Source organism: Schistocerca piceifrons, unplaced genomic scaffold, assembly GCF_021461385.2.
Source record: "Schistocerca piceifrons isolate TAMUIC-IGC-003096 unplaced genomic scaffold, iqSchPice1.1 HiC_scaffold_383, whole genome shotgun sequence".
Lineage (NCBI taxonomy): Eukaryota > Metazoa > Arthropoda > Insecta > Orthoptera > Acrididae > Schistocerca > Schistocerca piceifrons.
In genome coordinates this window covers 24,934-52,575 of record NW_025728607.1, presented here as the reverse complement: position 1 = coordinate 52,575, position 27,642 = coordinate 24,934, and the positions used below count along the sequence as shown (strand labels likewise).

The following is a 27,642-nucleotide window of genomic DNA, read 5'->3' as shown; positions in this document are numbered from 1 at the left end:
ATGCTGCAGACGCTGAATCCTGCACTGCACTGCTCTGCTTAAAAATGCCGCCAGAACGCGGTACTCTGCGTACTCTTGCGTTGCCGGCGCCCAACTCTTGCCAAAGGATGCGAAATGTGCGCGGATACGCTGTCCGAATGCGTCTGGATGTGCTCCCCTAGCCTGCCTCGAAATGCGCCTGCCAGGTACGATCACCTTCGGCCGCTGCCGACTGGCGGGAAGCCGACACAGCGCGGACGCGCGGCGCTCGCTTGTGCGGTGGTGGTGTAATGGTCAGCATAGTTGCGTTCCAAGCAGTTGATCCGGGTTCGATTCCCGGCCACCGCAGCAGGCTTTTAATTTCGCGTATGAGTTCTTTTGCCACGCGCTCTTAAATTATTGTTTTTTCGCCCTCTTACTCGCTGCATACCAGCCCTTAGTGTGTCTCGACTTGTCTCGACTTTGCTCGGCTGACGCGAGAGCTGACGCTCTCAAATCGGCCTATATCAAAACGACAAGCACGAGAAACGACTGAGAGAGGTAAGGAGAGGCGAGGCGATGGACACACAGCACGCCCCCTTCATTTCACGGTGGCGTCTCCCTGACCGAATCGGGCTGTAGCTCCGAAAAGAAAGGAGAAACAAAAATAGGAAGTAAAAGTGCCAATAGCGCCCTGTGTTCCCATGCGCTCACCCGCCCAAGTACTGACAAGGGCCAAAGTTGTTACGCATCGGCAATCGGACATTTTCTTTCATTTTCTCTTTATCGGTTGAGAACCAGTGTATTCAAGATATTATGGCCATTGCCGAGTGAATGCTGTAGCGCTCCCCGACGAGTCGGGTTCGGATCCTCTATCAACTTCCACGCAGGGTGATGATCTTTTGGTCACCACACTCGCCAGCTGAAATCGGCGCCGCCTTTTCGTAGTAGGAAAAGAGTAGTGGCCCGTGGGGGGATCGAACCCACGACCTTCGCGTTATTAGCACGACGCTCTAACCAACTGAGCTAACGGGCCTCGGCAGATGCAGTTGCTCAGCCCTACGCTGGAAACAGGTGGCATGAAGCCGCACACCATTTCTATGGTCGTCGTGTGTCTGCTTCCCTAGTCTATATTCTGCTGACGGTCACGAAACAGTAGCTATATTGCGAGCAGGACGGGAAACGGCCGCTCGGACAGCTCAAACTTGTCACGATTCGTGTGGAAAAAATTCCGTTCCGGTACCGGGAATCGAACCCGGGCCTCCTGGGTGAAAGCCAGGTATCCTAGCCACTAGACCACACCGGATGTGGCCGTTTCGTTCGACCGTTCGTACGGTCGCTTGTCGCATTTCGTGTCGAGTGCCGCGTCGGCGCCCCCCTCTCTTTGCGAGCATCTGTGCACATACTGACTGGCAAGGCGCGCACCTCAAACGTCGCAGAGCAATGCTTTTGGCTTCATGCTCTGCTGGGAGAAGAGGAAAAGGGAAGCTGTAAGTAGCAATAACAGGAAGTAAACATTTTCCCGCTGAAGCGTTGAAACGCTGTGGATAACAAACAAGAAATACGTTGGCGCCCTAGCAACAGCACCACCGTGTCACAGAAAATTAAATGCCCCGGGTGAGGATCGAACTCACGACCTTAAGATTATGAGACTTACGCGCTGCCTACTGCGCTACCGAGGCACGGGTGCACCGCTTGTCCTGGAAACTGGGTAAACACCTTACCCAATATTAGACGTAGAGACACTGTACTTCCTGGATAACGTGTTCTGTTGCTACACGTGCACTGCCGGCCCAGTTGATTGCGGTGCTGCTGCAGCTGTTGCAACGATAGGCAGCACTCCTTGTCGTTGAAGTTCAGTGCCTCGGAGGCACCCGGACCCAGCAACTTGTGAGGCCAGGCCGACGCTAGTCTGTAGAACATGATGCGAGCGTCCTAGTGGGGACCCGCGAGTGCTGCGTTCTCGGTCCTTCTCAAGGGAAATCCAGCTACACATTCTTGTGGATCGTGCATCTCAAGCGCTCAAGCCACGCGGCAGCATTATCGCGGGAAAAGCAAAATGATGCATCGGCCGGGAATCGAACCCGGGCCGCCCGCGTGGCAGGCGAGCATTCTACCACTGAACCACCGATGCTCGGGCCAGCGGTAACTTGACGCTGCTTGCCGAGCAGATGTCTCAAGGGAAAGTGGGACTGCCGTCAAGCGCCGTAGCATTCTGTGGAAAAGATGCTGCAGACGCTGAATCCTGCACTGCACTGCTCTGCTTAAAAATGCCGCCAGAACGCGGTACTCTGCGTACTCTTGCGTTGCCGGCGCCCAACTCTTGCCAAAGGATGCGAAATGTGCGCGGATACGCTGTCCGAATGCGTCTGGATGTGCTCCCCTAGCCTGCCTCGAAATGCGCCTGCCAGGTACGATCACCTTCGGCCGCTGCCGACTGGCGGGAAGCCGACACAGCGCGGACGCGCGGCGCTCGCTTGTGCGGTGGTGGTGTAATGGTCAGCATAGTTGCGTTCCAAGCAGTTGATCCGGGTTCGATTCCCGGCCACCGCAGCAGGCTTTTAATTTCGCGTATGAGTTCTTTTGCCACGCGCTCTTAAATTATTGTTTTTTCGCCCTCTTACTCGCTGCATACCAGCCCTTAGTGTGTCTCGACTTGTCTCGACTTTGCTCGGCTGACGCGAGAGCTGACGCTCTCAAATCGGCCTATATCAAAACGACAAGCACGAGAAACGACTGAGAGAGGTAAGGAGAGGCGAGGCGATGGACACACAGCACGCCCCCTTCATTTCACGGTGGCGTCTCCCTGACCGAATCGGGCTGTAGCTCCGAAAAGAAAGGAGAAACAAAAATAGGAAGTAAAAGTGCCAATAGCGCCCTGTGTTCCCATGCGCTCACCCGCCCAAGTACTGACAAGGGCCAAAGTTGTTACGCATCGGCAATCGGACATTTTCTTTCATTTTCTCTTTATCGGTTGAGAACCAGTGTATTCAAGATATTATGGCCATTGCCGAGTGAATGCTGTAGCGCTCCCCGACGAGTCGGGTTCGGATCCTCTATCAACTTCCACGCAGGGTGATGATCTTTTGGTCACCACACTCGCCAGCTGAAATCGGCGCCGCCTTTTCGTAGTAGGAAAAGAGTGGTGGCCCGTGGGGGGATCGAACCCACGACCTTCGCGTTATTAGCACGACGCTCTAACCAACTGAGCTAACGGGCCTCGGCAGATGCAGTTGCTCAGCCCTACGCTGGAAACAGGTGGCATGAAGCCGCACACCATTTCTATGGTCGTCGTGTGTCTGCTTCCCTAGTCTATATTCTGCTGACGGTCACGAAACAGTAGCTATATTGCGAGCAGGACGGGAAACGGCCGCTCGGACAGCTCAAACTTGTCACGATTCGTGTGGAAAAAATTCCGTTCCGGTACCGGGAATCGAACCCGGGCCTCCTGGGTGAAAGCCAGGTATCCTAGCCACTAGACCACACCGGATGTGGCCGTTTCGTTCGACCGTTCGTACGGTCGCTTGTCGCATTTCGTGTCGAGTGCCGCGTCGGCGCCCCCCTCTCTTTGCGAGCATCTGTGCACATACTGACTGGCAAGGCGCGCACCTCAAACGTCGCAGAGCAATGCTTTTGGCTTCATGCTCTGCTGGGAGAAGAGGAAAAGGGAAGCTGTAAGTAGCAATAACAGGAAGTAAACATTTTCCCGCTGAAGCGTTGAAACGCTGTGGATAACAAACAAGAAATACGTTGGCGCCCTAGCAACAGCACCACCGTGTCACAGAAAATTAAATGCCCCGGGTGAGGATCGAACTCACGACCTTAAGATTATGAGACTTACGCGCTGCCTACTGCGCTACCGAGGCACGGGTGCACCGCTTGTCCTGGAAACTGGGTAAACACCTTACCCAATATTAGACGTAGAGACACTGTACTTCCTGGATAACGTGTTCTGTTGCTACACGTGCACTGCCGGCCCAGTTGATTGCGGTGCTGCTGCAGCTGTTGCAACGATAGGCAGCACTCCTTGTCGTTGAAGTTCAGTGCCTCGGAGGCACCCGGACCCAGCAACTTGTGAGGCCAGGCCGACGCTAGTCTGTAGAACATGATGCGAGCGTCCTAGTGGGGACCCGCGAGTGCTGCGTTCTCGGTCCTTCTCAAGGGAAATCCAGCTACACATTCTTGTGGATCGTGCATCTCAAGCGCTCAAGCCACGCGGCAGCATTATCGCGGGAAAAGCAAAATGATGCATCGGCCGGGAATCGAACCCGGGCCGCCCGCGTGGCAGGCGAGCATTCTACCACTGAACCACCGATGCTCGGGCCAGCGGTAACTTGACGCTGCTTGCCGAGCAGATGTCTCAAGGGAAAGTGGGACTGCCGTCAAGCGCCGTAGCATTCTGTGGAAAAGATGCTGCAGACGCTGAATCCTGCACTGCACTGCTCTGCTTAAAAATGCCGCCAGAACGCGGTCCTCTGCGTACTCTTGCGTTGCCGGCGCCCAACTCTTGCCAAAGGATGCGAAATGTGCGCGGATACGCTGTCCGAATGCGTCTGGATGTGCTCCCCTAGCCTGCCTCGAAATGCGCCTGCCAGGTACGATCACCTTCGGCCGCTGCCGACTGGCGGGAAGCCGACACAGCGCGGACGCGCGGCGCTCGCTTGTGCGGTGGTGGTGTAATGGTCAGCATAGTTGCGTTCCAAGCAGTTGATCCGGGTTCGATTCCCGGCCACCGCAGCAGGCTTTTAATTTCGCGTATGAGTACTTTTGCCACGCGCTCTTAAATTATTGTTTTTTCGCCCTCTTACTCGCTGCATACCAGCCCTTAGTGTGTCTCGACTTGTCTCGACTTTGCTCGGCTGACGCGAGAGCTGACGCTCTCAAATCGGCCTATATCAAAACGACAAGCACGAGAAACGACTGAGAGAGGTAAGGAGAGGCGAGGCGATGGACACACAGCACGCCCCCTTCATTTCACGGTGGCGTCTCCCTGACCGAATCGGGCTGTAGCTCCGAAAAGAAAGGAGAAACAAAAATAGGAAGTAAAAGTGCCAATAGCGCCCTGTGTTCCCATGCGCTCACCCGCCCAAGTACTGACAAGGGCCAAAGTTGTTACGCATCGGCAATCGGACATTTTCTTTCATTTTCTCTTTATCGGTTGAGAACCAGTGTATTCAAGATATTATGGCCATTGCCGAGTGAATGCTGTAGCGCTCCCCGACGAGTCGGGTTCGGATCCTCTATCAACTTCCACGCAGGGTGATGATCTTTTGGTCACCACACTCGCCAGCTGAAATCGGCGCCGCCTTTTCGTAGTAGGAAAAGAGTAGTGGCCCGTGGGGGGATCGAACCCACGACCTTCGCGTTATTAGCACGACGCTCTAACCAACTGAGCTAACGGGCCTCGGCAGATGCAGTTGCTCAGCCCTACGCTGGAAACAGGTGGCATGAAGCCGCACACCATTTCTATGGTCGTCGTGTGTCTGCTTCCCTAGTCTATATTCTGCTGACGGTCACGAAACAGTAGCTATATTGCGAGCAGGACGGGAAACGGCCGCTCGGACAGCTCAAACTTGTCACGATTCGTGTGGAAAAAATTCCGTTCCGGTACCGGGAATCGAACCCGGGCCTCCTGGGTGAAAGCCAGGTATCCTAGCCACTAGACCACACCGGATGTGGCCGTTTCGTTCGACCGTTCGTACGGTCGCTTGTCGCATTTCGTGTCGAGTGCCGCGTCGGCGCCCCCCTCTCTTTGCGAGCATCTGTGCACATACTGACTGGCAAGGCGCGCACCTCAAACGTCGCAGAGCAATGCTTTTGGCTTCATGCTCTGCTGGGAGAAGAGGAAAAGGGAAGCTGTAAGTAGCAATAACAGGAAGTAAACATTTTCCCGCTGAAGCGTTGAAACGCTGTGGATAACAAACAAGAAATACGTTGGCGCCCTAGCAACAGCACCACCATGTCACAGAAAATTAAATGCCCCGGGTGAGGATCGAACTCACGACCTTAAGATTATGAGACTTACGCGCTGCCTACTGCGCTACCGAGGCACGGGTGCACCGCTTGTCCTGGAAACTGGGTAAACACCTTACCCAATATTAGACGTAGAGACACTGTACTTCCTGGATAACGTGTTCTGTTGCTACACGTGCACTGCCGGCCCAGTTGATTGCGGTGCTGCTGCAGCTGTTGCAACGATAGGCAGCACTCCTTGTCGTTGAAGTTCAGTGCCTCGGAGGCACCCGGACCCAGCAACTTGTGAGGCCAGGCCGACGCTAGTCTGTAGAACATGATGCGAGCGTCCTAGTGGGGACCCGCGAGTGCTGCGTTCTCGGTCCTTCTCAAGGGAAATCCAGCTACACATTCTTGTGGATCGTGCATCTCAAGCGCTCAAGCCACGCGGCAGCATTATCGCGGGAAAAGCAAAATGATGCATCGGCCGGGAATCGAACCCGGGCCGCCCGCGTGGCAGGCGAGCATTCTACCACTGAACCACCGATGCTCGGGCCAGCGGTAACTTGACGCTGCTTGCCGAGCAGATGTCTCAAGGGAAAGTGGGACTGCCGTCAAGCGCCGTAGCATTCTGTGGAAAAGATGCTGCAGACGCTGAATCCTGCACTGCACTGCTCTGCTTAAAAATGCCGCCAGAACGCGGTCCTCTGCGTACTCTTGCGTTGCCGGCGCCCAACTCTTGCCAAAGGATGCGAAATGTGCGCGGATACGCTGTCCGAATGCGTCTGGATGTGCTCCCCTAGCCTGCCTCGAAATGCGCCTGCCAGGTACGATCACCTTCGGCCGCTGCCGACTGGCGGGAAGCCGACACAGCGCGGACGCGCGGCGCTCGCTTGTGCGGTGGTGGTGTAATGGTCAGCATAGTTGCGTTCCAAGCAGTTGATCCGGGTTCGATTCCCGGCCACCGCAGCAGGCTTTTAATTTCGCGTATGAGTACTTTTGCCACGCGCTCTTAAATTATTGTTTTTTCGCCCTCTTACTCGCTGCATACCAGCCCTTAGTGTGTCTCGACTTGTCTCGACTTTGCTCGGCTGACGCGAGAGCTGACGCTCTCAAATCGGCCTATATCAAAACGACAAGCACGAGAAACGACTGAGAGAGGTAAGGAGAGGCGAGGCGATGGACACACAGCACGCCCCCTTCATTTCACGGTGGCGTCTCCCTGACCGAATCGGGCTGTAGCTCCGAAAAGAAAGGAGAAACAAAAATAGGAAGTAAAAGTGCCAATAGCGCCCTGTGTTCCCATGCGCTCACCCGCCCAAGTACTGACAAGGGCCAAAGTTGTTACGCATCGGCAATCGGACATTTTCTTTCATTTTCTCTTTATCGGTTGAGAACCAGTGTATTCAAGATATTATGGCCATTGCCGAGTGAATGCTGTAGCGCTCCCCGACGAGTCGGGTTCGGATCCTCTATCAACTTCCACGCAGGGTGATGATCTTTTGGTCACCACACTCGCCAGCTGAAATCGGCGCCGCCTTTTCGTAGTAGGAAAAGAGTAGTGGCCCGTGGGGGGATCGAACCCACGACCTTCGCGTTATTAGCACGACGCTCTAACCAACTGAGCTAACGGGCCTCGGCAGATGCAGTTGCTCAGCCCTACGCTGGAAACAGGTGGCATGAAGCCGCACACCATTTCTATGGTCGTCGTGTGTCTGCTTCCCTAGTCTATATTCTGCTGACGGTCACGAAACAGTAGCTATATTGCGAGCAGGACGGGAAACGGCCGCTCGGACAGCTCAAACTTGTCACGATTCGTGTGGAAAAAATTCCGTTCCGGTACCGGGAATCGAACCCGGGCCTCCTGGGTGAAAGCCAGGTATCCTAGCCACTAGACCACACCGGATGTGGCCGTTTCGTTCGACCGTTCGTACGGTCGCTTGTCGCATTTCGTGTCGAGTGCCGCGTCGGCGCCCCCCTCTCTTTGCGAGCATCTGTGCACATACTGACTGGCAAGGCGCGCACCTCAAACGTCGCAGAGCAATGCTTTTGGCTTCATGCTCTGCTGGGAGAAGAGGAAAAGGGAAGCTGTAAGTAGCAATAACAGGAAGTAAACATTTTCCCGCTGAAGCGTTGAAACGCTGTGGATAACAAACAAGAAATACGTTGGCGCCCTAGCAACAGCACCACCATGTCACAGAAAATTAAATGCCCCGGGTGAGGATCGAACTCACGACCTTAAGATTATGAGACTTACGCGCTGCCTACTGCGCTACCGAGGCACGGGTGCACCGCTTGTCCTGGAAACTGGGTAAACACCTTACCCAATATTAGACGTAGAGACACTGTACTTCCTGGATAACGTGTTCTGTTGCTACACGTGCACTGCCGGCCCAGTTGATTGCGGTGCTGCTGCAGCTGTTGCAACGATAGGCAGCACTCCTTGTCGTTGAAGTTCAGTGCCTCGGAGGCACCCGGACCCAGCAACTTGTGAGGCCAGGCCGACGCTAGTCTGTAGAACATGATGCGAGCGTCCTAGTGGGGACCCGCGAGTGCTGCGTTCTCGGTCCTTCTCAAGGGAAATCCAGCTACACATTCTTGTGGATCGTGCATCTCAAGCGCTCAAGCCACGCGGCAGCATTATCGCGGGAAAAGCAAAATGATGCATCGGCCGGGAATCGAACCCGGGCCGCCCGCGTGGCAGGCGAGCATTCTACCACTGAACCACCGATGCTCGGGCCAGCGGTAACTTGACGCTGCTTGCCGAGCAGATGTCTCAAGGGAAAGTGGGACTGCCGTCAAGCGCCGTAGCATTCTGTGGAAAAGATGCTGCAGACGCTGAATCCTGCACTGCACTGCTCTGCTTAAAAATGCCGCCAGAACGCGGTACTCTGCGTACTCTTGCGTTGCCGGCGCCCAACTCTTGCCAAAGGATGCGAAATGTGCGCGGATACGCTGTCCGAATGCGTCTGGATGTGCTCCCCTAGCCTGCCTCGAAATGCGCCTGCCAGGTACGATCACCTTCGGCCGCTGCCGACTGGCGGGAAGCCGACACAGCGCGGACGCGCGGCGCTCGCTTGTGCGGTGGTGGTGTAATGGTCAGCATAGTTGCGTTCCAAGCAGTTGATCCGGGTTCGATTCCCGGCCACCGCAGCAGGCTTTTAATTTCGCGTATGAGTTCTTTTGCCACGCGCTCTTAAATTATTGTTTTTTCGCCCTCTTACTCGCTGCATACCAGCCCTTAGTGTGTCTCGACTTGTCTCGACTTTGCTCGGCTGACGCGAGAGCTGACGCTCTCAAATCGGCCTATATCAAAACGACAAGCACGAGAAACGACTGAGAGAGGTAAGGAGAGGCGAGGCGATGGACACACAGCACGCCCCCTTCATTTCACGGTGGCGTCTCCCTGACCGAATCGGGCTGTAGCTCCGAAAAGAAAGGAGAAACAAAAATAGGAAGTAAAAGTGCCAATAGCGCCCTGTGTTCCCATGCGCTCACCCGCCCAAGTACTGACAAGGGCCAAAGTTGTTACGCATCGGCAATCGGACATTTTCTTTCATTTTCTCTTTATCGGTTGAGAACCAGTGTATTCAAGATATTATGGCCATTGCCGAGTGAATGCTGTAGCGCTCCCCGACGAGTCGGGTTCGGATCCTCTATCAACTTCCACGCAGGGTGATGATCTTTTGGTCACCACACTCGCCAGCTGAAATCGGCGCCGCCTTTTCGTAGTAGGAAAAGAGTAGTGGCCCGTGGGGGGATCGAACCCACGACCTTCGCGTTATTAGCACGACGCTCTAACCAACTGAGCTAACGGGCCTCGGCAGATGCAGTTGCTCAGCCCTACGCTGGAAACAGGTGGCATGAAGCCGCACACCATTTCTATGGTCGTCGTGTGTCTGCTTCCCTAGTCTATATTCTGCTGACGGTCACGAAACAGTAGCTATATTGCGAGCAGGACGGGAAACGGCCGCTCGGACAGCTCAAACTTGTCACGATTCGTGTGGAAAAAATTCCGTTCCGGTACCGGGAATCGAACCCGGGCCTCCTGGGTGAAAGCCAGGTATCCTAGCCACTAGACCACACCGGATGTGGCCGTTTCGTTCGACCGTTCGTACGGTCGCTTGTCGCATTTCGTGTCGAGTGCCGCGTCGGCGCCCCCCTCTCTTTGCGAGCATCTGTGCACATACTGACTGGCAAGGCGCGCACCTCAAACGTCGCAGAGCAATGCTTTTGGCTTCATGCTCTGCTGGGAGAAGAGGAAAAGGGAAGCTGTAAGTAGCAATAACAGGAAGTAAACATTTTCCCGCTGAAGCGTTGAAACGCTGTGGATAACAAACAAGAAATACGTTGGCGCCCTAGCAACAGCACCACCGTGTCACAGAAAATTAAATGCCCCGGGTGAGGATCGAACTCACGACCTTAAGATTATGAGACTTACGCGCTGCCTACTGCGCTACCGAGGCACGGGTGCACCGCTTGTCCTGGAAACTGGGTAAACACCTTACCCAATATTAGACTTAGAGACACTGTACTTCCTGGATAACGTGTTCTGTTGCTACACGTGCACTGCCGGCCCAGTTGATTGCGGTGCTGCTGCAGCTGTTGCAACGATAGGCAGCACTCCTTGTCGTTGAAGTTCAGTGCCTCGGAGGCACCCGGACCCAGCAACTTGTGAGGCCAGGCCGACGCTAGTCTGTAGAACATGATGCGAGCGTCCTAGTGGGGACCCGCGAGTGCTGCGTTCTCGGTCCTTCTCAAGGGAAATCCAGCTACACATTCTTGTGGATCGTGCATCTCAAGCGCTCAAGCCACGCGGCAGCATTATCGCGGGAAAAGCAAAATGATGCATCGGCCGGGAATCGAACCCGGGCCGCCCGCGTGGCAGGCGAGCATTCTACCACTGAACCACCGATGCTCGGGCCAGCGGTAACTTGACGCTGCTTGCCGAGCAGATGTCTCAAGGGAAAGTGGGACTGCCGTCAAGCGCCGTAGCATTCTGTGGAAAAGATGCTGCAGACGCTGAATCCTGCACTGCACTGCTCTGCTTAAAAATGCCGCCAGAACGCGGTACTCTGCGTACTCTTGCGTTGCCGGCGCCCAACTCTTGCCAAAGGATGCGAAATGTGCGCGGATACGCTGTCCGAATGCGTCTGGATGTGCTCCCCTAGCCTGCCTCGAAATGCGCCTGCCAGGTACGATCACCTTCGGCCGCTGCCGACTGGCGGGAAGCCGACACAGCGCGGACGCGCGGCGCTCGCTTGTGCGGTGGTGGTGTAATGGTCAGCATAGTTGCGTTCCAAGCAGTTGATCCGGGTTCGATTCCCGGCCACCGCAGCAGGCTTTTAATTTCGCGTATGAGTTCTTTTGCCACGCGCTCTTAAATTATTGTTTTTTCGCCCTCTTACTCGCTGCATACCAGCCCTTAGTGTGTCTCGACTTGTCTCGACTTTGCTCGGCTGACGCGAGAGCTGACGCTCTCAAATCGGCCTATATCAAAACGACAAGCACGAGAAACGACTGAGAGAGGTAAGGAGAGGCGAGGCGATGGACACACAGCACGCCCCCTTCATTTCACGGTGGCGTCTCCCTGACCGAATCGGGCTGTAGCTCCGAAAAGAAAGGAGAAACAAAAATAGGAAGTAAAAGTGCCAATAGCGCCCTGTGTTCCCATGCGCTCACCCGCCCAAGTACTGACAAGGGCCAAAGTTGTTACGCATCGGCAATCGGACATTTTCTTTCATTTTCTCTTTATCGGTTGAGAACCAGTGTATTCAAGATATTATGGCCATTGCCGAGTGAATGCTGTAGCGCTCCCCGACGAGTCGGGTTCGGATCCTCTATCAACTTCCACGCAGGGTGATGATCTTTTGGTCACCACACTCGCCAGCTGAAATCGGCGCCGCCTTTTCGTAGTAGGAAAAGAGTAGTGGCCCGTGGGGGGATCGAACCCACGACCTTCGCGTTATTAGCACGACGCTCTAACCAACTGAGCTAACGGGCCTCGGCAGATGCAGTTGCTCAGCCCTACGCTGGAAACAGGTGGCATGAAGCCGCACACCATTTCTATGGTCGTCGTGTGTCTGCTTCCCTAGTCTATATTCTGCTGACGGTCACGAAACAGTAGCTATATTGCGAGCAGGACGGGAAACGGCCGCTCGGACAGCTCAAACTTGTCACGATTCGTGTGGAAAAAATTCCGTTCCGGTACCGGGAATCGAACCCGGGCCTCCTGGGTGAAAGCCAGGTATCCTAGCCACTAGACCACACCGGATGTGGCCGTTTCGTTCGACCGTTCGTACGGTCGCTTGTCGCATTTCGTGTCGAGTGCCGCGTCGGCGCCCCCCTCTCTTTGCGAGCATCTGTGCACATACTGACTGGCAAGGCGCGCACCTCAAACGTCGCAGAGCAATGCTTTTGGCTTCATGCTCTGCTGGGAGAAGAGGAAAAGGGAAGCTGTAAGTAGCAATAACAGGAAGTAAACATTTTCCCGCTGAAGCGTTGAAACGCTGTGGATAACAAACAAGAAATACGTTGGCGCCCTAGCAACAGCACCACCGTGTCACAGAAAATTAAATGCCCCGGGTGAGGATCGAACTCACGACCTTAAGATTATGAGACTTACGCGCTGCCTACTGCGCTACCGAGGCACGGGTGCACCGCTTGTCCTGGAAACTGGGTAAACACCTTACCCAATATTAGACGTAGAGACACTGTACTTCCTGGATAACGTGTTCTGTTGCTACACGTGCACTGCCGGCCCAGTTGATTGCGGTGCTGCTGCAGCTGTTGCAACGATAGGCAGCACTCCTTGTCGTTGAAGTTCAGTGCCTCGGAGGCACCCGGACCCAGCAACTTGTGAGGCCAGGCCGACGCTAGTCTGTAGAACATGATGCGAGCGTCCTAGTGGGGACCCGCGAGTGCTGCGTTCTCGGTCCTTCTCAAGGGAAATCCAGCTACACATTCTTGTGGATCGTGCATCTCAAGCGCTCAAGCCACGCGGCAGCATTATCGCGGGAAAAGCAAAATGATGCATCGGCCGGGAATCGAACCCGGGCCGCCCGCGTGGCAGGCGAGCATTCTACCACTGAACCACCGATGCTCGGGCCAGCGGTAACTTGACGCTGCTTGCCGAGCAGATGTCTCAAGGGAAAGTGGGACTGCCGTCAAGCGCCGTAGCATTCTGTGGAAAAGATGCTGCAGACGCTGAATCCTGCACTGCACTGCTCTGCTTAAAAATGCCGCCAGAACGCGGTACTCTGCGTACTCTTGCGTTGCCGGCGCCCAACTCTTGCCAAAGGATGCGAAATGTGCGCGGATACGCTGTCCGAATGCGTCTGGATGTGCTCCCCTAGCCTGCCTCGAAATGCGCCTGCCAGGTACGATCACCTTCGGCCGCTGCCGACTGGCGGGAAGCCGACACAGCGCGGACGCGCGGCGCTCGCTTGTGCGGTGGTGGTGTAATGGTCAGCATAGTTGCGTTCCAAGCAGTTGATCCGGGTTCGATTCCCGGCCACCGCAGCAGGCTTTTAATTTCGCGTATGAGTTCTTTTGCCACGCGCTCTTAAATTATTGTTTTTTCGCCCTCTTACTCGCTGCATACCAGCCCTTAGTGTGTCTCGACTTGTCTCGACTTTGCTCGGCTGACGCGAGAGCTGACGCTCTCAAATCGGCCTATATCAAAACGACAAGCACGAGAAACGACTGAGAGAGGTAAGGAGAGGCGAGGCGATGGACACACAGCACGCCCCCTTCATTTCACGGTGGCGTCTCCCTGACCGAATCGGGCTGTAGCTCCGAAAAGAAAGGAGAAACAAAAATAGGAAGTAAAAGTGCCAATAGCGCCCTGTGTTCCCATGCGCTCACCCGCCCAAGTACTGACAAGGGCCAAAGTTGTTACGCATCGGCAATCGGACATTTTCTTTCATTTTCTCTTTATCGGTTGAGAACCAGTGTATTCAAGATATTATGGCCATTGCCGAGTGAATGCTGTAGCGCTCCCCGACGAGTCGGGTTCGGATCCTCTATCAACTTCCACGCAGGGTGATGATCTTTTGGTCACCACACTCGCCAGCTGAAATCGGCGCCGCCTTTTCGTAGTAGGAAAAGAGTGGTGGCCCGTGGGGGGATCGAACCCACGACCTTCGCGTTATTAGCACGACGCTCTAACCAACTGAGCTAACGGGCCTCGGCAGATGCAGTTGCTCAGCCCTACGCTGGAAACAGGTGGCATGAAGCCGCACACCATTTCTATGGTCGTCGTGTGTCTGCTTCCCTAGTCTATATTCTGCTGACGGTCACGAAACAGTAGCTATATTGCGAGCAGGACGGGAAACGGCCGCTCGGACAGCTCAAACTTGTCACGATTCGTGTGGAAAAAATTCCGTTCCGGTACCGGGAATCGAACCCGGGCCTCCTGGGTGAAAGCCAGGTATCCTAGCCACTAGACCACACCGGATGTGGCCGTTTCGTTCGACCGTTCGTACGGTCGCTTGTCGCATTTCGTGTCGAGTGCCGCGTCGGCGCCCCCCTCTCTTTGCGAGCATCTGTGCACATACTGACTGGCAAGGCGCGCACCTCAAACGTCGCAGAGCAATGCTTTTGGCTTCATGCTCTGCTGGGAGAAGAGGAAAAGGGAAGCTGTAAGTAGCAATAACAGGAAGTAAACATTTTCCCGCTGAAGCGTTGAAACGCTGTGGATAACAAACAAGAAATACGTTGGCGCCCTAGCAACAGCACCACCGTGTCACAGAAAATTAAATGCCCCGGGTGAGGATCGAACTCACGACCTTAAGATTATGAGACTTACGCGCTGCCTACTGCGCTACCGAGGCACGGGTGCACCGCTTGTCCTGGAAACTGGGTAAACACCTTACCCAATATTAGACGTAGAGACACTGTACTTCCTGGATAACGTGTTCTGTTGCTACACGTGCACTGCCGGCCCAGTTGATTGCGGTGCTGCTGCAGCTGTTGCAACGATAGGCAGCACTCCTTGTCGTTGAAGTTCAGTGCCTCGGAGGCACCCGGACCCAGCAACTTGTGAGGCCAGGCCGACGCTAGTCTGTAGAACATGATGCGAGCGTCCTAGTGGGGACCCGCGAGTGCTGCGTTCTCGGTCCTTCTCAAGGGAAATCCAGCTACACATTCTTGTGGATCGTGCATCTCAAGCGCTCAAGCCACGCGGCAGCATTATCGCGGGAAAAGCAAAATGATGCATCGGCCGGGAATCGAACCCGGGCCGCCCGCGTGGCAGGCGAGCATTCTACCACTGAACCACCGATGCTCGGGCCAGCGGTAACTTGACGCTGCTTGCCGAGCAGATGTCTCAAGGGAAAGTGGGACTGCCGTCAAGCGCCGTAGCATTCTGTGGAAAAGATGCTGCAGACGCTGAATCCTGCACTGCACTGCTCTGCTTAAAAATGCCGCCAGAACGCGGTCCTCTGCGTACTCTTGCGTTGCCGGCGCCCAACTCTTGCCAAAGGATGCGAAATGTGCGCGGATACGCTGTCCGAATGCGTCTGGATGTGCTCCCCTAGCCTGCCTCGAAATGCGCCTGCCAGGTACGATCACCTTCGGCCGCTGCCGACTGGCGGGAAGCCGACACAGCGCGGACGCGCGGCGCTCGCTTGTGCGGTGGTGGTGTAATGGTCAGCATAGTTGCGTTCCAAGCAGTTGATCCGGGTTCGATTCCCGGCCACCGCAGCAGGCTTTTAATTTCGCGTATGAGTACTTTTGCCACGCGCTCTTAAATTATTGTTTTTTCGCCCTCTTACTCGCTGCATACCAGCCCTTAGTGTGTCTCGACTTGTCTCGACTTTGCTCGGCTGACGCGAGAGCTGACGCTCTCAAATCGGCCTATATCAAAACGACAAGCACGAGAAACGACTGAGAGAGGTAAGGAGAGGCGAGGCGATGGACACACAGCACGCCCCCTTCATTTCACGGTGGCGTCTCCCTGACCGAATCGGGCTGTAGCTCCGAAAAGAAAGGAGAAACAAAAATAGGAAGTAAAAGTGCCAATAGCGCCCTGTGTTCCCATGCGCTCACCCGCCCAAGTACTGACAAGGGCCAAAGTTGTTACGCATCGGCAATCGGACATTTTCTTTCATTTTCTCTTTATCGGTTGAGAACCAGTGTATTCAAGATATTATGGCCATTGCCGAGTGAATGCTGTAGCGCTCCCCGACGAGTCGGGTTCGGATCCTCTATCAACTTCCACGCAGGGTGATGATCTTTTGGTCACCACACTCGCCAGCTGAAATCGGCGCCGCCTTTTCGTAGTAGGAAAAGAGTGGTGGCCCGTGGGGGGATCGAACCCACGACCTTCGCGTTATTAGCACGACGCTCTAACCAACTGAGCTAACGGGCCTCGGCAGATGCAGTTGCTCAGCCCTACGCTGGAAACAGGTGGCATGAAGCCGCACACCATTTCTATGGTCGTCGTGTGTCTGCTTCCCTAGTCTATATTCTGCTGACGGTCACGAAACAGTAGCTATATTGCGAGCAGGACGGGAAACGGCCGCTCGGACAGCTCAAACTTGTCACGATTCGTGTGGAAAAAATTCCGTTCCGGTACCGGGAATCGAACCCGGGCCTCCTGGGTGAAAGCCAGGTATCCTAGCCACTAGACCACACCGGATGTGGCCGTTTCGTTCGACCGTTCGTACGGTCGCTTGTCGCATTTCGTGTCGAGTGCCGCGTCGGCGCCCCCCTCTCTTTGCGAGCATCTGTGCACATACTGACTGGCAAGGCGCGCACCTCAAACGTCGCAGAGCAATGCTTTTGGCTTCATGCTCTGCTGGGAGAAGAGGAAAAGGGAAGCTGTAAGTAGCAATAACAGGAAGTAAACATTTTCCCGCTGAAGCGTTGAAACGCTGTGGATAACAAACAAGAAATACGTTGGCGCCCTAGCAACAGCACCACCGTGTCACAGAAAATTAAATGCCCCGGGTGAGGATCGAACTCACGACCTTAAGATTATGAGACTTACGCGCTGCCTACTGCGCTACCGAGGCACGGGTGCACCGCTTGTCCTGGAAACTGGGTAAACACCTTACCCAATATTAGACGTAGAGACACTGTACTTCCTGGATAACGTGTTCTGTTGCTACACGTGCACTGCCGGCCCAGTTGATTGCGGTGCTGCTGCAGCTGTTGCAACGATAGGCAGCACTCCTTGTCGTTGAAGTTCAGTGCCTCGGAGGCACCCGGACCCAGCAACTTGTGAGGCCAGGCCGACGCTAGTCTGTAGAACATGATGCGAGCGTCCTAGTGGGGACCCGCGAGTGCTGCGTTCTCGGTCCTTCTCAAGGGAAATCCAGCTACACATTCTTGTGGATCGTGCATCTCAAGCGCTCAAGCCACGCGGCAGCATTATCGCGGGAAAAGCAAAATGATGCATCGGCCGGGAATCGAACCCGGGCCGCCCGCGTGGCAGGCGAGCATTCTACCACTGAACCACCGATGCTCGGGCCAGCGGTAACTTGACGCTGCTTGCCGAGCAGATGTCTCAAGGGAAAGTGGGACTGTCGTCAAGCGCCGTAGCATTCTGTGGAAAAGATGCTGCAGACGCTGAATCCTGCACTGCACTGCTCTGCTTAAAAATGCCGCCAGAACGCGGTCCTCTGCGTACTCTTGCGTTGCCGGCGCCCAACTCTTGCCAAAGGATGCGAAATGTGCGCGGATACGCTGTCCGAATGCGTCTGGATGTGCTCCCCTAGCCTGCCTCGAAATGCGCCTGCCAGGTACGATCACCTTCGGCCGCTGCCGACTGGCGGGAAGCCGACACAGCGCGGACGCGCGGCGCTCGCTTGTGCGGTGGTGGTGTAATGGTCAGCATAGTTGCGTTCCAAGCAGTTGATCCGGGTTCGATTCCCGGCCACCGCAGCAGGCTTTTAATTTCGCGTATGAGTACTTTTGCCACGCGCTCTTAAATTATTGTTTTTTCGCCCTCTTACTCGCTGCATACCAGCCCTTAGTGTGTCTCGACTTGTCTCGACTTTGCTCGGCTGACGCGAGAGCTGACGCTCTCAAATCGGCCTATATCAAAACGACAAGCACGAGAAACGACTGAGAGAGGTAAGGAGAGGCGAGGCGATGGACACACAGCACGCCCCCTTCATTTCACGGTGGCGTCTCCCTGACCGAATCGGGCTGTAGCTCCGAAAAGAAAGGAGAAACAAAAATAGGAAGTAAAAGTGCCAATAGCGCCCTGTGTTCCCATGCGCTCACCCGCCCAAGTACTGACAAGGGCCAAAGTTGTTACGCATCGGCAATCGGACATTTTCTTTCATTTTCTCTTTATCGGTTGAGAACCAGTGTATTCAAGATATTATGGCCATTGCCGAGTGAATGCTGTAGCGCTCCCCGACGAGTCGGGTTCGGATCCTCTATCAACTTCCACGCAGGGTGATGATCTTTTGGTCACCACACTCGCCAGCTGAAATCGGCGCCGCCTTTTCGTAGTAGGAAAAGAGTGGTGGCCCGTGGGGGGATCGAACCCACGACCTTCGCGTTATTAGCACGACGCTCTAACCAACTGAGCTAACGGGCCTCGGCAGATGCAGTTGCTCAGCCCTACGCTGGAAACAGGTGGCATGAAGCCGCACACCATTTCTATGGTCGTCGTGTGTCTGCTTCCCTAGTCTATATTCTGCTGACGGTCACGAAACAGTAGCTATATTGCGAGCAGGACGGGAAACGGCCGCTCGGACAGCTCAAACTTGTCACGATTCGTGTGGAAAAAATTCCGTTCCGGTACCGGGAATCGAACCCGGGCCTCCTGGGTGAAAGCCAGGTATCCTAGCCACTAGACCACACCGGATGTGGCCGTTTCGTTCGACCGTTCGTACGGTCGCTTGTCGCATTTCGTGTCGAGTGCCGCGTCGGCGCCCCCCTCTCTTTGCGAGCATCTGTGCACATACTGACTGGCAAGGCGCGCACCTCAAACGTCGCAGAGCAATGCTTTTGGCTTCATGCTCTGCTGGGAGAAGAGGAAAAGGGAAGCTGTAAGTAGCAATAACAGGAAGTAAACATTTTCCCGCTGAAGCGTTGAAACGCTGTGGATAACAAACAAGAAATACGTTGGCGCCCTAGCAACAGCACCACCGTGTCACAGAAAATTAAATGCCCCGGGTGAGGATCGAACTCACGACCTTAAGATTATGAGACTTACGCGCTGCCTACTGCGCTACCGAGGCACGGGTGCACCGCTTGTCCTGGAAACTGGGTAAACACCTTACCCAATATTAGACGTAGAGACACTGTACTTCCTGGATAACGTGTTCTGTTGCTACACGTGCACTGCCGGCCCAGTTGATTGCGGTGCTGCTGCAGCTGTTGCAACGATAGGCAGCACTCCTTGTCGTTGAAGTTCAGTGCCTCGGAGGCACCCGGACCCAGCAACTTGTGAGGCCAGGCCGACGCTAGTCTGTAGAACATGATGCGAGCGTCCTAGTGGGGACCCGCGAGTGCTGCGTTCTCGGTCCTTCTCAAGGGAAATCCAGCTACACATTCTTGTGGATCGTGCATCTCAAGCGCTCAAGCCACGCGGCAGCATTATCGCGGGAAAAGCAAAATGATGCATCGGCCGGGAATCGAACCCGGGCCGCCCGCGTGGCAGGCGAGCATTCTACCACTGAACCACCGATGCTCGGGCCAGCGGTAACTTGACGCTGCTTGCCGAGCAGATGTCTCAAGGGAAAGTGGGACTGCCGTCAAGCGCCGTAGCATTCTGTGGAAAAGATGCTGCAGACGCTGAATCCTGCACTGCACTGCTCTGCTTAAAAATGCCGCCAGAACGCGGTACTCTGCGTACTCTTGCGTTGCCGGCGCCCAACTCTTGCCAAAGGATGCGAAATGTGCGCGGATACGCTGTCCGAATGCGTCTGGATGTGCTCCCCTAGCCTGCCTCGAAATGCGCCTGCCAGGTACGATCACCTTCGGCCGCTGCCGACTGGCGGGAAGCCGACACAGCGCGGACGCGCGGCGCTCGCTTGTGCGGTGGTGGTGTAATGGTCAGCATAGTTGCGTTCCAAGCAGTTGATCCGGGTTCGATTCCCGGCCACCGCAGCAGGCTTTTAATTTCGCGTATGAGTTCTTTTGCCACGCGCTCTTAAATTATTGTTTTTTCGCCCTCTTACTCGCTGCATACCAGCCCTTAGTGTGTCTCGACTTGTCTCGACTTTGCTCGGCTGACGCGAGAGCTGACGCTCTCAAATCGGCCTATATCAAAACGACAAGCACGAGAAACGACTGAGAGAGGTAAGGAGAGGCGAGGCGATGGACACACAGCACGCCCCCTTCATTTCACGGTGGCGTCTCCCTGACCGAATCGGGCTGTAGCTCCGAAAAGAAAGGAGAAACAAAAATAGGAAGTAAAAGTGCCAATAGCGCCCTGTGTTCCCATGCGCTCACCCGCCCAAGTACTGACAAGGGCCAAAGTTGTTACGCATCGGCAATCGGACATTTTCTTTCATTTTCTCTTTATCGGTTGAGAACCAGTGTATTCAAGATATTATGGCCATTGCCGAGTGAATGCTGTAGCGCTCCCCGACGAGTCGGGTTCGGATCCTCTATCAACTTCCACGCAGGGTGATGATCTTTTGGTCACCACACTCGCCAGCTGAAATCGGCGCCGCCTTTTCGTAGTAGGAAAAGAGTGGTGGCCCGTGGGGGGATCGAACCCACGACCTTCGCGTTATTAGCACGACGCTCTAACCAACTGAGCTAACGGGCCTCGGCAGATGCAGTTGCTCAGCCCTACGCTGGAAACAGGTGGCATGAAGCCGCACACCATTTCTATGGTCGTCGTGTGTCTGCTTCCCTAGTCTATATTCTGCTGACGGTCACGAAACAGTAGCTATATTGCGAGCAGGACGGGAAACGGCCGCTCGGACAGCTCAAACTTGTCACGATTCGTGTGGAAAAAATTCCGTTCCGGTACCGGGAATCGAACCCGGGCCTCCTGGGTGAAAGCCAGGTATCCTAGCCACTAGACCACACCGGATGTGGCCGTTTCGTTCGACCGTTCGTACGGTCGCTTGTCGCATTTCGTGTCGAGTGCCGCGTCGGCGCCCCCCTCTCTTTGCGAGCATCTGTGCACATACTGACTGGCAAGGCGCGCACCTCAAACGTCGCAGAGCAATGCTTTTGGCTTCATGCTCTGCTGGGAGAAGAGGAAAAGGGAAGCTGTAAGTAGCAATAACAGGAAGTAAACATTTTCCCGCTGAAGCGTTGAAACGCTGTGGATAACAAACAAGAAATACGTTGGCGCCCTAGCAACAGCACCACCGTGTCACAGAAAATTAAATGCCCCGGGTGAGGATCGAACTCACGACCTTAAGATTATGAGACTTACGCGCTGCCTACTGCGCTACCGAGGCACGGGTGCACCGCTTGTCCTGGAAACTGGGTAAACACCTTACCCAATATTAGACGTAGAGACACTGTACTTCCTGGATAACGTGTTCTGTTGCTACACGTGCACTGCCGGCCCAGTTGATTGCGGTGCTGCTGCAGCTGTTGCAACGATAGGCAGCACTCCTTGTCGTTGAAGTTCAGTGCCTCGGAGGCACCCGGACCCAGCAACTTGTGAGGCCAGGCCGACGCTAGTCTGTAGAACATGATGCGAGCGTCCTAGTGGGGACCCGCGAGTGCTGCGTTCTCGGTCCTTCTCAAGGGAAATCCAGCTACACATTCTTGTGGATCGTGCATCTCAAGCGCTCAAGCCACGCGGCAGCATTATCGCGGGAAAAGCAAAATGATGCATCGGCCGGGAATCGAACCCGGGCCGCCCGCGTGGCAGGCGAGCATTCTACCACTGAACCACCGATGCTCGGGCCAGCGGTAACTTGACGCTGCTTGCCGAGCAGATGTCTCAAGGGAAAGTGGGACTGCCGTCAAGCGCCGTAGCATTCTGTGGAAAAGATGCTGCAGACGCTGAATCCTGCACTGCACTGCTCTGCTTAAAAATGCCGCCAGAACGCGGTCCTCTGCGTACTCTTGCGTTGCCGGCGCCCAACTCTTGCCAAAGGATGCGAAATGTGCGCGGATACGCTGTCCGAATGCGTCTGGATGTGCTCCCCTAGCCTGCCTCGAAATGCGCCTGCCAGGTACGATCACCTTCGGCCGCTGCCGACTGGCGGGAAGCCGACACAGCGCGGACGCGCGGCGCTCGCTTGTGCGGTGGTGGTGTAATGGTCAGCATAGTTGCGTTCCAAGCAGTTGATCCGGGTTCGATTCCCGGCCACCGCAGCAGGCTTTTAATTTCGCGTATGAGTACTTTTGCCACGCGCTCTTAAATTATTGTTTTTTCGCCCTCTTACTCGCTGCATACCAGCCCTTAGTGTGTCTCGACTTGTCTCGACTTTGCTCGGCTGACGCGAGAGCTGACGCTCTCAAATCGGCCTATATCAAAACGACAAGCACGAGAAACGACTGAGAGAGGTAAGGAGAGGCGAGGCGATGGACACACAGCACGCCCCCTTCATTTCACGGTGGCGTCTCCCTGACCGAATCGGGCTGTAGCTCCGAAAAGAAAGGAGAAACAAAAATAGGAAGTAAAAGTGCCAATAGCGCCCTGTGTTCCCATGCGCTCACCCGCCCAAGTACTGACAAGGGCCAAAGTTGTTACGCATCGGCAATCGGACATTTTCTTTCATTTTCTCTTTATCGGTTGAGAACCAGTGTATTCAAGATATTATGGCCATTGCCGAGTGAATGCTGTAGCGCTCCCCGACGAGTCGGGTTCGGATCCTCTATCAACTTCCACGCAGGGTGATGATCTTTTGGTCACCACACTCGCCAGCTGAAATCGGCGCCGCCTTTTCGTAGTAGGAAAAGAGTGGTGGCCCGTGGGGGGATCGAACCCACGACCTTCGCGTTATTAGCACGACGCTCTAACCAACTGAGCTAACGGGCCTCGGCAGATGCAGTTGCTCAGCCCTACGCTGGAAACAGGTGGCATGAAGCCGCACACCATTTCTATGGTCGTCGTGTGTCTGCTTCCCTAGTCTATATTCTGCTGACGGTCACGAAACAGTAGCTATATTGCGAGCAGGACGGGAAACGGCCGCTCGGACAGCTCAAACTTGTCACGATTCGTGTGGAAAAAATTCCGTTCCGGTACCGGGAATCGAACCCGGGCCTCCTGGGTGAAAGCCAGGTATCCTAGCCACTAAACCACACCGGATGTGGCCGTTTCGTTCGACCGTTCGTACGGTCGCTTGTCGCATTTCGTGTCGAGTGCCGCGTCGGCGCCCCCCTCTCTTTGCGAGCATCTGTGCACATACTGACTGGCAAGGCGCGCACCTCAAACGTCGCAGAGCAATGCTTTTGGCTTCATGCTCTGCTGGGAGAAGAGGAAAAGGGAAGCTGTAAGTAGCAATAACAGGAAGTAAACATTTTCCCGCTGAAGCGTTGAAACGCTGTGGATAACAAACAAGAAATACGTTGGCGCCCTAGCAACAGCACCACCGTGTCACAGAAAATTAAATGCCCCGGGTGAGGATCGAACTCACGACCTTAAGATTATGAGACTTACGCGCTGCCTACTGCGCTACCGAGGCACGGGTGCACCGCTTGTCCTGGAAACTGGGTAAACACCTTACCCAATATTAGACGTAGAGACACTGTACTTCCTGGATAACGTGTTCTGTTGCTACACGTGCACTGCCGGCCCAGTTGATTGCGGTGCTGCTGCAGCTGTTGCAACGATAGGCAGCACTCCTTGTCGTTGAAGTTCAGTGCCTCGGAGGCACCCGGACCCAGCAACTTGTGAGGCCAGGCCGACGCTAGTCTGTAGAACATGATGCGAGCGTCCTAGTGGGGACCCGCGAGTGCTGCGTTCTCGGTCCTTCTCAAGGGAAATCCAGCTACACATTCTTGTGGATCGTGCATCTCAAGCGCTCAAGCCACGCGGCAGCATTATCGCGGGAAAAGCAAAATGATGCATCGGCCGGGAATCGAACCCGGGCCGCCCGCGTGGCAGGCGAGCATTCTACCACTGAACCACCGATGCTCGGGCCAGCGGTAACTTGACGCTGCTTGCCGAGCAGATGTCTCAAGGGAAAGTGGGACTGCCGTCAAGCGCCGTAGCATTCTGTGGAAAAGATGCTGCAGACGCTGAATCCTGCACTGCACTGCTCTGCTTAAAAATGCCGCCAGAACGCGGTCCTCTGCGTACTCTTGCGTTGCCGGCGCCCAACTCTTGCCAAAGGATGCGAAATGTGCGCGGATACGCTGTCCGAATGCGTCTGGATGTGCTCCCCTAGCCTGCCTCGAAATGCGCCTGCCAGGTACGATCACCTTCGGCCGCTGCCGACTGGCGGGAAGCCGACACAGCGCGGACGCGCGGCGCTCGCTTGTGCGGTGGTGGTGTAATGGTCAGCATAGTTGCGTTCCAAGCAGTTGATCCGGGTTCGATTCCCGGCCACCGCAGCAGGCTTTTAATTTCGCGTATGAGTACTTTTGCCACGCGCTCTTAAATTATTGTTTTTTCGCCCTCTTACTCGCTGCATACCAGCCCTTAGTGTGTCTCGACTTGTCTCGACTTTGCTCGGCTGACGCGAGAGCTGACGCTCTCAAATCGGCCTATATCAAAACGACAAGCACGAGAAACGACTGAGAGAGGTAAGGAGAGGCGAGGCGATGGACACACAGCACGCCCCCTTCATTTCACGGTGGCGTCTCCCTGACCGAATCGGGCTGTAGCTCCGAAAAGAAAGGAGAAACAAAAATAGGAAGTAAAAGTGCCAATAGCGCCCTGTGTTCCCATGCGCTCACCCGCCCAAGTACTGACAAGGGCCAAAGTTGTTACGCATCGGCAATCGGACATTTTCTTTCATTTTCTCTTTATCGGTTGAGAACCAGTGTATTCAAGATATTATGGCCATTGCCGAGTGAATGCTGTAGCGCTCCCCGACGAGTCGGGTTCGGATCCTCTATCAACTTCCACGCAGGGTGATGATCTTTTGGTCACCACACTCGCCAGCTGAAATCGGCGCCGCCTTTTCGTAGTAGGAAAAGAGTGGTGGCCCGTGGGGGGATCGAACCCACGACCTTCGCGTTATTAGCACGACGCTCTAACCAACTGAGCTAACGGGCCTCGGCAGATGCAGTTGCTCAGCCCTACGCTGGAAACAGGTGGCATGAAGCCGCACACCATTTCTATGGTCGTCGTGTGTCTGCTTCCCTAGTCTATATTCTGCTGACGGTCACGAAACAGTAGCTATATTGCGAGCAGGACGGGAAACGGCCGCTCGGACAGCTCAAACTTGTCACGATTCGTGTGGAAAAAATTCCGTTCCGGTACCGGGAATCGAACCCGGGCCTCCTGGGTGAAAGCCAGGTATCCTAGCCACTAGACCACACCGGATGTGGCCGTTTCGTTCGACCGTTCGTACGGTCGCTTGTCGCATTTCGTGTCGAGTGCCGCGTCGGCGCCCCCCTCTCTTTGCGAGCATCTGTGCACATACTGACTGGCAAGGCGCGCACCTCAAACGTCGCAGAGCAATGCTTTTGGCTTCATGCTCTGCTGGGAGAAGAGGAAAAGGGAAGCTGTAAGTAGCAATAACAGGAAGTAAACATTTTCCCGCTGAAGCGTTGAAACGCTGTGGATAACAAACAAGAAATACGTTGGCGCCCTAGCAACAGCACCACCGTGTCACAGAAAATTAAATGCCCCGGGTGAGGATCGAACTCACGACCTTAAGATTATGAGACTTACGCGCTGCCTACTGCGCTACCGAGGCACGGGTGCACCGCTTGTCCTGGAAACTGGGTAAACACCTTACCCAATATTAGACGTAGAGACACTGTACTTCCTGGATAACGTGTTCTGTTGCTACACGTGCACTGCCGGCCCAGTTGATTGCGGTGCTGCTGCAGCTGTTGCAACGATAGGCAGCACTCCTTGTCGTTGAAGTTCAGTGCCTCGGAGGCACCCGGACCCAGCAACTTGTGAGGCCAGGCCGACGCTAGTCTGTAGAACATGATGCGAGCGTCCTAGTGGGGACCCGCGAGTGCTGCGTTCTCGGTCCTTCTCAAGGGAAATCCAGCTACACATTCTTGTGGATCGTGCATCTCAAGCGCTCAAGCCACGCGGCAGCATTATCGCGGGAAAAGCAAAATGATGCATCGGCCGGGAATCGAACCCGGGCCGCCCGCGTGGCAGGCGAGCATTCTACCACTGAACCACCGATGCTCGGGCCAGCGGTAACTTGACGCTGCTTGCCGAGCAGATGTCTCAAGGGAAAGTGGGACTGCCGTCAAGCGCCGTAGCATTCTGTGGAAAAGATGCTGCAGACGCTGAATCCTGCACTGCACTGCTCTGCTTAAAAATGCCGCCAGAACGCGGTCCTCTGCGTACTCTTGCGTTGCCGGCGCCCAACTCTTGCCAAAGGATGCGAAATGTGCGCGGATACGCTGTCCGAATGCGTCTGGATGTGCTCCCCTAGCCTGCCTCGAAATGCGCCTGCCAGGTACGATCACCTTCGGCCGCTGCCGACTGGCGGGAAGCCGACACAGCGCGGACGCGCGGCGCTCGCTTGTGCGGTGGTGGTGTAATGGTCAGCATAGTTGCGTTCCAAGCAGTTGATCCGGGTTCGATTCCCGGCCACCGCAGCAGGCTTTTAATTTCGCGTATGAGTACTTTTGCCACGCGCTCTTAAATTATTGTTTTTTCGCCCTCTTACTCGCTGCATACCAGCCCTTAGTGTGTCTCGACTTGTCTCGACTTTGCTCGGCTGACGCGAGAGCTGACGCTCTCAAATCGGCCTATATCAAAACGACAAGCACGAGAAACGACTGAGAGAGGTAAGGAGAGGCGAGGCGATGGACACACAGCACGCCCCCTTCATTTCACGGTGGCGTCTCCCTGACCGAATCGGGCTGTAGCTCCGAAAAGAAAGGAGAAACAAAAATAGGAAGTAAAAGTGCCAATAGCGCCCTGTGTTCCCATGCGCTCACCCGCCCAAGTACTGACAAGGGCCAAAGTTGTTACGCATCGGCAATCGGACATTTTCTTTCATTTTCTCTTTATCGGTTGAGAACCAGTGTATTCAAGATATTATGGCCATTGCCGAGTGAATGCTGTAGCGCTCCCCGACGAGTCGGGTTCGGATCCTCTATCAACTTCCACGCAGGGTGATGATCTTTTGGTCACCACACTCGCCAGCTGAAATCGGCGCCGCCTTTTCGTAGTAGGAAAAGAGTGGTGGCCCGTGGGGGGATCGAACCCACGACCTTCGCGTTATTAGCACGACGCTCTAACCAACTGAGCTAACGGGCCTCGGCAGATGCAGTTGCTCAGCCCTACGCTGGAAACAGGTGGCATGAAGCCGCACACCATTTCTATGGTCGTCGTGTGTCTGCTTCCCTAGTCTATATTCTGCTGACGGTCACGAAACAGTAGCTATATTGCGAGCAGGACGGGAAACGGCCGCTCGGACAGCTCAAACTTGTCACGATTCGTGTGGAAAAAATTCCGTTCCGGTACCGGGAATCGAACCCGGGCCTCCTGGGTGAAAGCCAGGTATCCTAGCCACTAGACCACACCGGATGTGGCCGTTTCGTTCGACCGTTCGTACGGTCGCTTGTCGCATTTCGTGTCGAGTGCCGCGTCGGCGCCCCCCTCTCTTTGCGAGCATCTGTGCACATACTGACTGGCAAGGCGCGCACCTCAAACGTCGCAGAGCAATGCTTTTGGCTTCATGCTCTGCTGGGAGAAGA

The 27,642-nt window shown here is 55.1% G+C and overlaps 63 non-coding genes across 63 annotated transcripts; 13 read left to right on the top strand and 50 right to left on the bottom strand.

The window, feature by feature from the left end:
* Window positions 1-255: 255 nt before the first annotated feature.
* On the top strand, window positions 256-327 carry Trnag-ucc. The gene has a single exon. It is a non-coding gene; the product is annotated as a tRNA-Gly (tRNA).
* Window positions 328-920: 593 nt separating this feature from the next.
* On the bottom strand, window positions 921-994 carry Trnai-aau. Its single transcript has one exon. It is a non-coding gene; the product is annotated as a tRNA-Ile (tRNA).
* A 198-nt stretch (window positions 995-1,192) lies between these two features.
* Trnae-uuc lies at window positions 1,193-1,264 on the bottom strand. The gene has a single exon. It is a non-coding gene; the product is annotated as a tRNA-Glu (tRNA).
* Window positions 1,265-1,567: 303 nt separating this feature from the next.
* On the bottom strand, window positions 1,568-1,640 carry Trnam-cau. Its single transcript has one exon. It is a non-coding gene; the product is annotated as a tRNA-Met (tRNA).
* A 381-nt stretch (window positions 1,641-2,021) lies between these two features.
* Window positions 2,022-2,092, bottom strand: Trnag-gcc. Its single transcript has one exon. It is a non-coding gene; the product is annotated as a tRNA-Gly (tRNA).
* A 347-nt stretch (window positions 2,093-2,439) lies between these two features.
* Window positions 2,440-2,511, top strand: Trnag-ucc. The gene has a single exon. It is a non-coding gene; the product is annotated as a tRNA-Gly (tRNA).
* A 593-nt stretch (window positions 2,512-3,104) lies between these two features.
* Trnai-aau lies at window positions 3,105-3,178 on the bottom strand. The gene has a single exon. It is a non-coding gene; the product is annotated as a tRNA-Ile (tRNA).
* A 198-nt stretch (window positions 3,179-3,376) lies between these two features.
* Trnae-uuc lies at window positions 3,377-3,448 on the bottom strand. The gene has a single exon. It is a non-coding gene; the product is annotated as a tRNA-Glu (tRNA).
* A 303-nt stretch (window positions 3,449-3,751) lies between these two features.
* Trnam-cau lies at window positions 3,752-3,824 on the bottom strand. Its single transcript has one exon. It is a non-coding gene; the product is annotated as a tRNA-Met (tRNA).
* Window positions 3,825-4,205: 381 nt separating this feature from the next.
* On the bottom strand, window positions 4,206-4,276 carry Trnag-gcc. Its single transcript has one exon. It is a non-coding gene; the product is annotated as a tRNA-Gly (tRNA).
* Window positions 4,277-4,623: 347 nt separating this feature from the next.
* On the top strand, window positions 4,624-4,695 carry Trnag-ucc. The gene has a single exon. It is a non-coding gene; the product is annotated as a tRNA-Gly (tRNA).
* A 593-nt stretch (window positions 4,696-5,288) lies between these two features.
* On the bottom strand, window positions 5,289-5,362 carry Trnai-aau. The gene has a single exon. It is a non-coding gene; the product is annotated as a tRNA-Ile (tRNA).
* A 198-nt stretch (window positions 5,363-5,560) lies between these two features.
* On the bottom strand, window positions 5,561-5,632 carry Trnae-uuc. The gene has a single exon. It is a non-coding gene; the product is annotated as a tRNA-Glu (tRNA).
* A 303-nt stretch (window positions 5,633-5,935) lies between these two features.
* Trnam-cau lies at window positions 5,936-6,008 on the bottom strand. The gene has a single exon. It is a non-coding gene; the product is annotated as a tRNA-Met (tRNA).
* Window positions 6,009-6,389: 381 nt separating this feature from the next.
* Trnag-gcc lies at window positions 6,390-6,460 on the bottom strand. The gene has a single exon. It is a non-coding gene; the product is annotated as a tRNA-Gly (tRNA).
* Window positions 6,461-6,807: 347 nt separating this feature from the next.
* Window positions 6,808-6,879, top strand: Trnag-ucc. Its single transcript has one exon. It is a non-coding gene; the product is annotated as a tRNA-Gly (tRNA).
* Window positions 6,880-7,472: 593 nt separating this feature from the next.
* Trnai-aau lies at window positions 7,473-7,546 on the bottom strand. The gene has a single exon. It is a non-coding gene; the product is annotated as a tRNA-Ile (tRNA).
* A 198-nt stretch (window positions 7,547-7,744) lies between these two features.
* On the bottom strand, window positions 7,745-7,816 carry Trnae-uuc. Its single transcript has one exon. It is a non-coding gene; the product is annotated as a tRNA-Glu (tRNA).
* Window positions 7,817-8,119: 303 nt separating this feature from the next.
* Trnam-cau lies at window positions 8,120-8,192 on the bottom strand. Its single transcript has one exon. It is a non-coding gene; the product is annotated as a tRNA-Met (tRNA).
* Window positions 8,193-8,573: 381 nt separating this feature from the next.
* Trnag-gcc lies at window positions 8,574-8,644 on the bottom strand. The gene has a single exon. It is a non-coding gene; the product is annotated as a tRNA-Gly (tRNA).
* Window positions 8,645-8,991: 347 nt separating this feature from the next.
* Window positions 8,992-9,063, top strand: Trnag-ucc. The gene has a single exon. It is a non-coding gene; the product is annotated as a tRNA-Gly (tRNA).
* Window positions 9,064-9,656: 593 nt separating this feature from the next.
* On the bottom strand, window positions 9,657-9,730 carry Trnai-aau. Its single transcript has one exon. It is a non-coding gene; the product is annotated as a tRNA-Ile (tRNA).
* Window positions 9,731-9,928: 198 nt separating this feature from the next.
* Window positions 9,929-10,000, bottom strand: Trnae-uuc. Its single transcript has one exon. It is a non-coding gene; the product is annotated as a tRNA-Glu (tRNA).
* Window positions 10,001-10,303: 303 nt separating this feature from the next.
* On the bottom strand, window positions 10,304-10,376 carry Trnam-cau. The gene has a single exon. It is a non-coding gene; the product is annotated as a tRNA-Met (tRNA).
* A 381-nt stretch (window positions 10,377-10,757) lies between these two features.
* Trnag-gcc lies at window positions 10,758-10,828 on the bottom strand. Its single transcript has one exon. It is a non-coding gene; the product is annotated as a tRNA-Gly (tRNA).
* A 347-nt stretch (window positions 10,829-11,175) lies between these two features.
* On the top strand, window positions 11,176-11,247 carry Trnag-ucc. Its single transcript has one exon. It is a non-coding gene; the product is annotated as a tRNA-Gly (tRNA).
* Window positions 11,248-11,840: 593 nt separating this feature from the next.
* Trnai-aau lies at window positions 11,841-11,914 on the bottom strand. Its single transcript has one exon. It is a non-coding gene; the product is annotated as a tRNA-Ile (tRNA).
* Window positions 11,915-12,112: 198 nt separating this feature from the next.
* Trnae-uuc lies at window positions 12,113-12,184 on the bottom strand. The gene has a single exon. It is a non-coding gene; the product is annotated as a tRNA-Glu (tRNA).
* A 303-nt stretch (window positions 12,185-12,487) lies between these two features.
* Window positions 12,488-12,560, bottom strand: Trnam-cau. Its single transcript has one exon. It is a non-coding gene; the product is annotated as a tRNA-Met (tRNA).
* A 381-nt stretch (window positions 12,561-12,941) lies between these two features.
* On the bottom strand, window positions 12,942-13,012 carry Trnag-gcc. The gene has a single exon. It is a non-coding gene; the product is annotated as a tRNA-Gly (tRNA).
* A 347-nt stretch (window positions 13,013-13,359) lies between these two features.
* Window positions 13,360-13,431, top strand: Trnag-ucc. The gene has a single exon. It is a non-coding gene; the product is annotated as a tRNA-Gly (tRNA).
* A 593-nt stretch (window positions 13,432-14,024) lies between these two features.
* On the bottom strand, window positions 14,025-14,098 carry Trnai-aau. The gene has a single exon. It is a non-coding gene; the product is annotated as a tRNA-Ile (tRNA).
* A 198-nt stretch (window positions 14,099-14,296) lies between these two features.
* On the bottom strand, window positions 14,297-14,368 carry Trnae-uuc. The gene has a single exon. It is a non-coding gene; the product is annotated as a tRNA-Glu (tRNA).
* A 303-nt stretch (window positions 14,369-14,671) lies between these two features.
* Window positions 14,672-14,744, bottom strand: Trnam-cau. Its single transcript has one exon. It is a non-coding gene; the product is annotated as a tRNA-Met (tRNA).
* Window positions 14,745-15,125: 381 nt separating this feature from the next.
* Trnag-gcc lies at window positions 15,126-15,196 on the bottom strand. Its single transcript has one exon. It is a non-coding gene; the product is annotated as a tRNA-Gly (tRNA).
* A 347-nt stretch (window positions 15,197-15,543) lies between these two features.
* Window positions 15,544-15,615, top strand: Trnag-ucc. The gene has a single exon. It is a non-coding gene; the product is annotated as a tRNA-Gly (tRNA).
* Window positions 15,616-16,208: 593 nt separating this feature from the next.
* Window positions 16,209-16,282, bottom strand: Trnai-aau. Its single transcript has one exon. It is a non-coding gene; the product is annotated as a tRNA-Ile (tRNA).
* A 198-nt stretch (window positions 16,283-16,480) lies between these two features.
* Trnae-uuc lies at window positions 16,481-16,552 on the bottom strand. The gene has a single exon. It is a non-coding gene; the product is annotated as a tRNA-Glu (tRNA).
* Window positions 16,553-16,855: 303 nt separating this feature from the next.
* Window positions 16,856-16,928, bottom strand: Trnam-cau. The gene has a single exon. It is a non-coding gene; the product is annotated as a tRNA-Met (tRNA).
* A 381-nt stretch (window positions 16,929-17,309) lies between these two features.
* Window positions 17,310-17,380, bottom strand: Trnag-gcc. The gene has a single exon. It is a non-coding gene; the product is annotated as a tRNA-Gly (tRNA).
* A 347-nt stretch (window positions 17,381-17,727) lies between these two features.
* On the top strand, window positions 17,728-17,799 carry Trnag-ucc. Its single transcript has one exon. It is a non-coding gene; the product is annotated as a tRNA-Gly (tRNA).
* Window positions 17,800-18,392: 593 nt separating this feature from the next.
* Trnai-aau lies at window positions 18,393-18,466 on the bottom strand. The gene has a single exon. It is a non-coding gene; the product is annotated as a tRNA-Ile (tRNA).
* A 198-nt stretch (window positions 18,467-18,664) lies between these two features.
* On the bottom strand, window positions 18,665-18,736 carry Trnae-uuc. The gene has a single exon. It is a non-coding gene; the product is annotated as a tRNA-Glu (tRNA).
* Window positions 18,737-19,039: 303 nt separating this feature from the next.
* Trnam-cau lies at window positions 19,040-19,112 on the bottom strand. The gene has a single exon. It is a non-coding gene; the product is annotated as a tRNA-Met (tRNA).
* Window positions 19,113-19,493: 381 nt separating this feature from the next.
* Window positions 19,494-19,564, bottom strand: Trnag-gcc. Its single transcript has one exon. It is a non-coding gene; the product is annotated as a tRNA-Gly (tRNA).
* Window positions 19,565-19,911: 347 nt separating this feature from the next.
* Trnag-ucc lies at window positions 19,912-19,983 on the top strand. Its single transcript has one exon. It is a non-coding gene; the product is annotated as a tRNA-Gly (tRNA).
* A 593-nt stretch (window positions 19,984-20,576) lies between these two features.
* On the bottom strand, window positions 20,577-20,650 carry Trnai-aau. The gene has a single exon. It is a non-coding gene; the product is annotated as a tRNA-Ile (tRNA).
* Window positions 20,651-20,848: 198 nt separating this feature from the next.
* Window positions 20,849-20,920, bottom strand: Trnae-uuc. The gene has a single exon. It is a non-coding gene; the product is annotated as a tRNA-Glu (tRNA).
* A 303-nt stretch (window positions 20,921-21,223) lies between these two features.
* On the bottom strand, window positions 21,224-21,296 carry Trnam-cau. The gene has a single exon. It is a non-coding gene; the product is annotated as a tRNA-Met (tRNA).
* Window positions 21,297-21,677: 381 nt separating this feature from the next.
* On the bottom strand, window positions 21,678-21,748 carry Trnag-gcc. Its single transcript has one exon. It is a non-coding gene; the product is annotated as a tRNA-Gly (tRNA).
* Window positions 21,749-22,095: 347 nt separating this feature from the next.
* On the top strand, window positions 22,096-22,167 carry Trnag-ucc. The gene has a single exon. It is a non-coding gene; the product is annotated as a tRNA-Gly (tRNA).
* Window positions 22,168-22,760: 593 nt separating this feature from the next.
* Window positions 22,761-22,834, bottom strand: Trnai-aau. Its single transcript has one exon. It is a non-coding gene; the product is annotated as a tRNA-Ile (tRNA).
* Window positions 22,835-23,032: 198 nt separating this feature from the next.
* Trnae-uuc lies at window positions 23,033-23,104 on the bottom strand. Its single transcript has one exon. It is a non-coding gene; the product is annotated as a tRNA-Glu (tRNA).
* Window positions 23,105-23,407: 303 nt separating this feature from the next.
* On the bottom strand, window positions 23,408-23,480 carry Trnam-cau. Its single transcript has one exon. It is a non-coding gene; the product is annotated as a tRNA-Met (tRNA).
* Window positions 23,481-23,861: 381 nt separating this feature from the next.
* On the bottom strand, window positions 23,862-23,932 carry Trnag-gcc. The gene has a single exon. It is a non-coding gene; the product is annotated as a tRNA-Gly (tRNA).
* Window positions 23,933-24,279: 347 nt separating this feature from the next.
* Trnag-ucc lies at window positions 24,280-24,351 on the top strand. Its single transcript has one exon. It is a non-coding gene; the product is annotated as a tRNA-Gly (tRNA).
* Window positions 24,352-24,944: 593 nt separating this feature from the next.
* Trnai-aau lies at window positions 24,945-25,018 on the bottom strand. Its single transcript has one exon. It is a non-coding gene; the product is annotated as a tRNA-Ile (tRNA).
* Window positions 25,019-25,216: 198 nt separating this feature from the next.
* Window positions 25,217-25,288, bottom strand: Trnae-uuc. Its single transcript has one exon. It is a non-coding gene; the product is annotated as a tRNA-Glu (tRNA).
* Window positions 25,289-25,591: 303 nt separating this feature from the next.
* Trnam-cau lies at window positions 25,592-25,664 on the bottom strand. The gene has a single exon. It is a non-coding gene; the product is annotated as a tRNA-Met (tRNA).
* A 381-nt stretch (window positions 25,665-26,045) lies between these two features.
* On the bottom strand, window positions 26,046-26,116 carry Trnag-gcc. The gene has a single exon. It is a non-coding gene; the product is annotated as a tRNA-Gly (tRNA).
* A 347-nt stretch (window positions 26,117-26,463) lies between these two features.
* On the top strand, window positions 26,464-26,535 carry Trnag-ucc. The gene has a single exon. It is a non-coding gene; the product is annotated as a tRNA-Gly (tRNA).
* Window positions 26,536-27,128: 593 nt separating this feature from the next.
* On the bottom strand, window positions 27,129-27,202 carry Trnai-aau. Its single transcript has one exon. It is a non-coding gene; the product is annotated as a tRNA-Ile (tRNA).
* A 198-nt stretch (window positions 27,203-27,400) lies between these two features.
* Window positions 27,401-27,472, bottom strand: Trnae-uuc. Its single transcript has one exon. It is a non-coding gene; the product is annotated as a tRNA-Glu (tRNA).
* Between the last annotated feature and the right edge of the window lie 170 nt (window positions 27,473-27,642).